Raw genomic sequence first — 9,529 nt, 5'->3', positions numbered from 1 at the left:
GCAGAGGCAGGCACCTGTTTGCTCAGCCAGGTGTGGAGTGCAATCAGTGAATCTTTCCAGGTGACCATGCCTCCACGCCCCAAACGAGCCCCAGCATGGAGCAATGGCGAGTTGCTGGACCTCATCAGTGTTTGGGGTGAGGAAGCTGTGCAGTCACAGCTGCGCTCCAGCCGTAGGAATTACGATACCTATGGGCAGATCTCAAGGGCCATGCTGGAAAGGGGCCATGACCGGATGCGGTGCAGTGCAGGGTTAAAGTAAAGGAGCTGCGGAGTGCCTATTGCAAAGCCTGCGAGAAACCGCCGCTCAGGCTGCTGCCCCACGACCTGCCGTTTTTACAAGGAGCTGGACGCGATACTTGGGGGTGACCCACTGCCAATCCGACGACCACTTCAGATGGACATGGGTCAGAGGGGGAGGAGGAGGGAGGAAAGGGGGGAGGAAACCGAGAGTGAGGGTACTGGGGTGGGGGGAGACACCCCGGAGTCCCAGGAGGCATGCAGCCAGGAGCTCTTCTCAAGCCAGGAGGAAGGTAGCCAGTCGCAGCAGCTGGTACTTGGTGAAGGACAAGCAGAGGAGCGGGTTCCGGTAAGCAGCTTTTATTTTCAGGATGGAAATGTTTCGGGAGAGGAGGGGGGGTAGGGGCTGCATGCATGCATGCCTAGATGTGGAATAGCCCATTGATGTGGTCTATCACGTCGCAGTAATCGGCCTCGTAATCTCTTCAAAAGTTTCAGCCAGAGCGTGGCAATGCGCTTGCGCAAGTTTATAGGGAGAGCCACTGTGGTCCTTGTCCCAGTCAGGCTAATGCGCGTCCGCGCCACTGTGCCGCGAGGGTGGGGGGACCATTGCTGCACACAGGCAAGCTGCATAGGGGCCAGGGCGGAATCCGCATTGCTGTAGAAGACCCTCCCGCTCTTCCCAGGTGACCCGCAGCAGTGAGATATCTTCCAGGATTAACTCCTGTGGAAAATGTTAGGAGACTGTTCAGTGTAGATGCCCCCTGCAGCAGTTTGCTTTCCCCAATGCACAGAAACCCCTGCACATCCCTGAAGCAATCAGTCCTCCTTACTCACCATTTCGTGGCTCCTGTGAGTTATGTGCTCTCTGTTTGGTATGGGAAAAGTATGCTAAAGTGAAGACTGTAAACTCCTTCACTGTGTGGGAACAACTGTCTGAGTGAGATTATAAACAATGCTGCCACTGTTAACTGTTGCCATTTTTGCCTTTCAAAAAGTGTCCTTGACTACTCGACTGTCTGTATCATCGATTCAGAGGCTACAAAACCTCAGGAAGAGGCCGCGAAAAAGCAAAGAAGACATGCTGAAAGCAGTTATGGATCACTCTGCTAGAGAGAGTAAAAAACTGCAGGACTGGAGGAAAAAACTGCATGTCTGGAGGGAAAGGGAAAGCAAGATCTGCCAGAGAAACGCAGCGGCTAAGAAGAAAAGCACAAAGCAGCTGATAAGCATCTTGGCGCGCCAAGCAGACTCTATCCAGTCACTTGTAGCCATGCAGGCAGAGCACTACCGTGCCGTGCTCCCCCCCCCCGCCCCATCCCAAAGCTCTTTCCCTTGTGCCCCAATGTCAGCTCCAAACTCCCTTCCCCAGCATCCAGGTTCTTACCTCCACCAGCTGCCTCCAACACCTGTACGTTCACCAACCAACCCTGAGAACTACGACCCTTACCCTCTGCACTCAACCCCCATCACCATGCAGTATAGCCATTCTGAAGTGCGGCAGTCATTGCACAGCACTCCAAGACAGGACATATTCAAACCTGTGACTGTACAGTTCACCACCACACCCCCCTGCCCTTTTGGGTTCCCAAAATGTTGTGTGTCTGTCAAGAAAGTTATTTTCTTTTCAATAAATGAATTCTTGGCTTTGAAAACAGTCTTCATTATTGCAGAAAGTCAAAGAGACCTTAGAACAGGAAAGAAACAGGCACTACAAATCAGCTTAGGAAAAACAGATTCCTACTAACATTGTAACCACTGCACTTCACTCCCGTGCAAGGCACCAAAGATTACTGTTGGTTTTCAGCCTCAAATTCCTCCCTCAAGGCATCCCTGATCCTTGTAGCCCTGTGCTGGGCCTCTCTAGTAGCCCTGCTCTCTGGCTGTGCAAATTCAGCCTCCAGGAGCTGAACCTCAGAGATCCATGCCTGACTGAATGTTTCACCCTTCCCTTCACAAATATTATGGAGGGTACAGCACGCAGATATAACCACAGGGATGCTGCTTTCCCCCAAGTCTAGCTTCCCATACAGAGATCGCCAGCACCCTTTTAAACGGCCAAAAGCACACTCCACAGTCATTTGGCACTGACTCAGCCTGTAGTGGAACCGATCCTTGCTCCTGTACACGGTTTCATGAGCCAAGGCATTAACGAGTAAGCGGGGTCTCCAAGGATCACAATGGGCATTTCAACATCCCCTACTGTGATCTTCCAGTCTGGAAAAAAAGTCCCGGCCTGCAGCTTCCTGAAAAGGCCAGTGTTCCGAAAGATGCGTGCATCATGCACCTTTCCAGGCCAGCCTGTGTTAATGTCAATGAAACACCCACAGTGATCCACAAGCGCCTGGAGAACCATAGAGAAATACCCCTTCCGATTAAGGTACTCAGATGCTACGTGGGATGGTGCCAGAATAGGAATATGCGTCCCATCTATCGCCCCTCCACAGTTAGGGAAACCCATTTGTGCAAAGCCATCCACAATGTCCTGCACGTTCTCCAGAGTCACGGTTCTTCTTAAAAGGATGCGATTAATGGTCCTGCAAACTTGCATCAACACGATTCCAACGGTCGACTTTCCCACTCCAAACTGGTTTGCGACCGATCGGTAGCTGTCTGGAGTTGCCAGTTTCCAGATTGCAATAGCCACCCGCTTCTCCACTGGCAGGGCAGCTCTCAATCTCATGTCCTTGCGCCGCAGGGTGGGGGCGAGCTCCTCACATAGTCCCATGAAAGTGGTTTTTCTCATCCGAAAGTTCTGCAGCCACTGCTCGTCATCCCAGACTTCATGACGATGTGATCCCACCACTGAGTGCTTGTTTCCCGAGCCCAAACGCGGCGTTCCATGGCGCTGAGCATTTCTGTTAATGCCACAAGCAATTTAGTGTCATACGCGTCAGGCGAATTGAGCTCATTGTCGGACTCCTCAGTGTCACTTTGGAGCTGAAGGAAGAGCTCAACTGCCAAACGAGATGTGCTGGCAACATTCATCAGCAAAGTCCTCAGCAGCTTGGGCTCCATTTCCCACAGAAATCGCGCTGCACAGAAACCGTTGGAAGACTCACAATGGCACCAAACACGGACGGAAAAACAGTGACTCATGGGATCTGAAGCGATGCACCACGGGGCATTGGGACAGGAAGCGGAATGACCTGCACCCTTCCGTCCCCTTCCCACAACCTACGGTGCCAAAATAGGACGAGGTGCTCTGTGGGATAGCTGCCCATAATGCACCACTCCCAACAGCGCTGCAAATGCTGCAAATGTGGCCACACTGCAGCGCTTTCCCTACACAGCTGTACGAAGACAGCTGTAACTCCCAGCGCTGCACAGCTGTAAGTGTAGCCATACCCTTAATGTCTGTGTGGTGCCTGAGCAGAGCTGTGAGGGTGGCTCAGGACTGGAAGAACAAGAGGTGCTGCCCATCAGAACTGGGATGCATTGGCAGAGCTGTGTGGGAAGCCCAGGAATAGCTGGGGTGCTGCAAGTGGGGATTGAGGTGCATCAGCAGAGCACTATGGGAGACTAAGACTGGAAGGGCAGGGGGCAGGGCCGGCGCTTCCATTTAGGTGACATAGGCAGTCGCCTAGGGTGCCAGGATTTGGGAGGGCGGCATTTTGCCGCCCTCAGCGGCAATTCGACTGCGGGGGGTCCTTCCACGCTCTGGGTCATTGGCGGCAATTCTGCGGCCGGTCCTTCACTCGCTCTGGGACCCGCCATCAAAGTGCCCTGAAGACCCCCGCCACAGAATTGCCGCTGCCGCCGACCAGGAGGGTGGAAGGACCCCCCCCACCGCAGAATTGCCACCAATGACTGGGAGCACGGAAGGACCCCCCAGCCACAGAATTGCCGCCAACGACCAGGACCGCGGAAGGACCCCCGCCTAGGGTGCCAAAAATCCTGGCACCGCTCCTGGCAGGGGGTGCTATAGACAGGATTGAGGCGCACTAGCAGAGTGGGTAGGGGTTGAGGACTGGAATAGCAGGGCAGGGAGGGAGGCAGGGGGTAGTCCTGCAGGTCAGGCCTGAGATGCATCAGCAGATCCGGGGGGAAGTTTTACTCTGCCCCAGCCTGCTGTATGCTTGTGGCTCAAGCCAGTGTTATTCAAAAACTGACGCTCATTGTTCTTGCACCAAGCATGTCAACCTCTGTTGCCAGGCTGCTGTTGCATCTGTATCAGCTCATGAACGATAAAACCCAGCCCCCATCTCCTCGGACCAGGGCTAAAGATGAATAATAGGATGCACTTTCATCTCCCATCGGTTGTCAGCTGAATTAGCCTCATTCTGTCCCCGAGAGCCTGTCTGCCTTAATCTTACTGAAAGTTCTGCCCTTTAAAATTCTTAAGCCAAAGTCTGCTCCCAACTACAGTGGTGTAAACATGGAGAAACTCTATTAACTTTGGGTGGAAACGAGAGTACAATATGCCAGTCTGACCCCAATCATAATCATCAGCATCATTACTAAATCTTGAACTGGGGGAAATATGTCAATGACCCACAGTGAAAACCTCCATCCCAGGACTGAGCTTTCTCCATGCAACAAAAATATAATCTCCTGGGAGGAGGAAAGTGATGACGACCTGTGAGAAAGGAAAAGGGATCTGGAGCCTCAGAAAAGGCAGCCCAGGAGATTTTACTAAGCAACTATAGAATAGCCCAAATAAGCCACTTCCAGAATTGTATGTACTAAGAACACAATTCCATCTGTGAGTTCTGATGACATCATCAGCCACAAACAGAGGGAGAGTCACCAGAGCCCCAAGAGAAGGACAGAATGGACCTAATCTGTGGGTGTTTTGGGGGCAATGGTTTAAAAACAAATCCACTCTGTTCCATGACAATGTGGTCTTCTGGTTAGCTGCAAAGAATCAGCATAGCTTCTTGAATTCTATTTCCAACTCTGCCTTGGGACAAGTGTGACACTCTGTACCTCAGGGGAATACCCTGCACCCCCATGTTCATCCTTATAATATGAGTGTGTGGTATCCAATGCAAAGTTTGTCATGTTGGGTGTCTTCAGAAGGCTCATGATGCATTGAACATTGTTGTTATAGTAATGTTATAGGTTGTAATTTCATGTATATAGGTATGAAGCTGAAAATGTGTTCTCATGGCTTAAAACAAGCCCAGGCAAAACTCTCCAGGAAGAGAGGGGCAGTTCACACCTCATCAGGGCAGGTATGGGACAAACCCAGCCCAGCCTCACATGAACAAAAGAGACTGACCTCGGCAACAACAAAGGATCTGTTGGACTCTTTTGAGTGAGTCACCCCACTTCCCTGGCCACTCTGGGACTATGATGAGGTATTGTTCACCTGACCCTGAAGAGGGGGAGGGAGGTAAAGCCAAGAGGGAAGAAAGAACATGATAAAAGGGAGAGATGTTTGCCATGCTCCTCTCTCTTCCACTTCCACCTGCAGACATCACCACCAAGCGACTGAAGCACTGATCAAAGGGGAGAGCCTGGCTGAAGGGCAACCAGCCAGCCTGTGGTGAGAAGCATCTAAGTTTGTAAGGACACTGAAAGTGTTAAAATCAGCTTAGAAAGAGTTTTGCTTTTATTTCATTTGACCAAATCTGTCTTCTTGTGCTTTGACTTATAATCACTTAAAATATATCTTTTGTGTTACTAAGTTTGTTTGTTTATTGTATCTGAAGCAGGCATTTGGTTTGAAACATGTCAGAGACTCTTCTTGGGATAACAAGCCTGGTACAGATCAATTTCTTTGTTAAACTGACAAACTCATATAAGCTTGCAGCATCCTGCAGGCATAACTGAACACTGCAAGACAGAGGTTCCTAGGGTTGTGTCTGGGACCGAAGATATTGGCTAGTGTCATTCGGTTGCACAATCCAAGAAGCTTACATGCCAGAGGCTGTGCATGAACAGCCCAGGAGTGGGGATTCTCACAGCAGAGCAGGGTAAGGCTGGCTCCCAGAGTCAAGGATTGTAGCGATCTAGCAGATCACTGCTCCAGATAACACCAAGGGAACATCACAACAAGCCACTTAGCCTCTCTCTGCCTCCTTCTCCCCATCTGGGGATAACAATGCTGACCGGCCATGCGGGAGAAGAGATACTTAGCAGTAAATATGTATATTCTGGTAGCACACAATAGCCTCATGTATTCCTGTTAGGATTTTCTGTAGTACCCATCACTGTGGTATCTGAGCACTACAGAGATCAGGCCCTTTGAGATCTTCAGGGAAGGTTAAAACTGTTCCACTCCTTTAAAAAAAATGGGGTTTTGAGTAAATGAAATATTTTCCACAGAAAGGGTCTATTTCCTCAAGTTTTCCTTAATTTCTCATTTGAAAACCTAAAACTATTTTTTCCCAGTTTTTCAGCTGATTTTTTTGGGGGGCGAGGGGTTGCTAAAAACTAGGAAAAAAATGTTTTTTGGCCAAAAAGTTTATATTTTCAGTGGAATATTCTTTCCCAGCCTTTTCTATTAATGAAGCAATTCTAACTTGTATTTTGGTGCCTTACCCTCTCCTACGTAGTGGCATTCCTTGTATAGTAGATGATATGCTATGTCCCCATGGCTCCCAACTGACAATACGATCCAGTCAGCTTGTTCAGGAACCTAATGCAAAGTGGTATTAAATCCTCCTTGATCAGTGGGTGATCATTACGACATTGTGACATATTGTGTTGCAATGACAGTCAAAGAGATAAATGTGACAACATTTTCTATCTGTAAGCTATCACCATTTAGTGTGATGCTCTGTCTGCCTCTAGCAGTCACTCGACCACACAGAGGGTGAAGAGCCTGATACAGCTGTGGCTAAAAGAATGGGATATTTTAACTCAGGCAGTTGAGCTGCATGCATTAAGATCCAGATGTTGAAAGTTCAAGCCCTGCTGCTGATTTCTGACCCTGGGGGCATTGACATTAAATAGACATAAGAAGTAGCAATGTGTTGTGTGGAATATTTATATAAAGAAGTAACTGATGGTCCAACCGCAGTGTAGACCAGAGTGTCAAACGCATTTCATGGAGAGGTTAAAATTCCATTTTTAATTATAATTCATGGGCTGGGTGTCAATATAGGACTCTACTCCCCCTTAATCTACAGTACAGTTGCAGTTGCTCACTGACAAGCTTTGGATGAAGACTGAAGATGGAATTTGGACTTTACGTTGTAACCAAACATTTAGTTATTAGCAATATTTGTTAAGTATCTTATTGTATCCAGCATCACTCAAAGGGGAAATCTGCTCCCCTTTAGGACCTCTGTTTCTCTTCCTCCCTCTCCTCACTTCTCTGTCCTCCTTTCTTGCCTTTGCATGTCTTTCCTTCCAGCATCTCCCAGTCACCAGCTTTTCTCCCACTGTCCTCAGTATGGTTAGCAACGAAGTAGTTAATGTTGACATTTAAAGTCCCATCATTACATTTCAGAGTTAACGCTTCATTGAGATTACTGTGGGACGGGAGAGTTCTCACCTCTCAAAATTGCTATTAGACAGCCTGCAGACTCTGGATGACGATATCATAGTGAACGTATTGCTTGGTTATAGGCACTTGGGGGTCAAAATCCACTGCTGTCAATGACAACGCCCTCTCCTCCCCTCCCCACAACTGACTTCAGTGAAGCCAGTCTTTCAATTTCATTCTCTGACGTTGCACCTCCCAATGTACCCAGATAGGTAATATCCTGTAGCCCCACCTGTTGCTGGATAGTGCCACATGCACAGACATTGCGGATGTGGAGTTATATAAAAGAGAGAAGTGTGTGTATTCAGTTTGTCTTTTGACTGGTAACATCTGCCTGTTCTGCTTCCATCCTTTTAAAGACATACTGTGGTCAATGAGCAGCGTGGAACATTCAGCTTTTGTAAAAACGTAATTAACCCCTGGCAGCTTGGCTAGGAAGGTAGCTTTCCAGTCTACGGGAGCAGAAGGATGTTACCAGCCACATACATTTGACCCAAGCCTGTGAGATCCCATTCTCTATCTTGCAGGCCTGGCACACTTTGTGTAAATCTAGATGCTACCCAACGGCATGAAGCAATGGGTGTGCAGTTCAATTATTTATTTATATATTTAATCTTTCCCATTTTTAACACGCCTGCCAGTTAGTCTGCCAGGTACTCAAAAAGGTTAGAGCTATACAATCCTTACTACTACCCAAATATCCACTCTAGGACCTGGGTGATTTTGGACATTGAATCAGAAAAGGCTGCATCTAGTATATCTTTTCCCAGCTTGTCACTCTGAAAGCTCAACTCTAACTCCAGCAAACTGTGTCTGGAAAACAGCAACAGGCCGTAGCCACAAACTGAGATCCAGATTTCAAATTCCTCTCTTCTATGTGCCCAGAGTCGGGAGGTTCTCCAGGCTATAGATTTTGCGTCAGTATCATCCCTGGAGTATTTCTGAGAGTCTTGCTTCTTTTACACCCATTCCAGCTTACTGAAACAGGCATCATTAGTGACACCAGTGATTCTGGAAACTATGCGTCAGAGACCAAACGTCAGTATCCATTGTGCTTCAATACTGGTTAACAGTAACAAGAACATGTGCAACTGCTGATCTCATGTCACCAGATGGTGTCGGGAATTGGATGGCCACTTTCTAAGTATTATTCCCCTCTGGCAACATTATTGTATGATTTGTCTCTGATGTTCTCTTGATGCTGTGTCATCCCACTAGAACCTTGTGATGTGGGAACACAATGCTACTGTACCATGGCACCAAATGGCGTCACAACACAACCTGAGGGTGCAGCCATGTAGTATCACACTTGGAGATATTTCAGGGTGTGTTTAGTGTTCTCAGTCTGGTGCAGTGTTCAAGGGACAGCTGTGGCCTGGTCAAAATGGGAACAACTTGTGACAAACAACACAGTGGCAAGATAACACTAGTTTAAGCAGGTGGAATGCTACTGACGATTCATTCTCTTTCCCGTAGCAACTATCACCACCTTTGGTGAACAGCTGCACCTTACTGAAAACTCAAGCCCAAGTTTGGCCCATGGTAACACCTATGCAAAGCCCCAGACTTCAGAGCAGGTTGCATGGGTACAACTGTGGACAGATTTTAGTTCTCAGGTTGTAGCCATTGTCTCCTGGCTTACTGCAGTGTTCATCTCATGTTGGGAATCAATTGGCTCTGTAAAAACAAACACTCTGCCCAGGACATACTCCATAAAGAACTGGAAACAGACTGGGCCATAAAGTTACCTCTATTGCTTCTACATATATCCTCTCTGTATGAAGGTATAAGATATAACACCACACCCATAGTTACAACATGGAACAGGAAGACAATATAAACATAAAAGACA

Source organism: Chelonoidis abingdonii, chromosome 8 (assembly GCF_003597395.2).
Source record: "Chelonoidis abingdonii isolate Lonesome George chromosome 8, CheloAbing_2.0, whole genome shotgun sequence".
Taxonomy (NCBI): domain Eukaryota; kingdom Metazoa; phylum Chordata; order Testudines; family Testudinidae; genus Chelonoidis; species Chelonoidis abingdonii.
Note: the sequence above shows the minus strand (reverse complement) of the source record.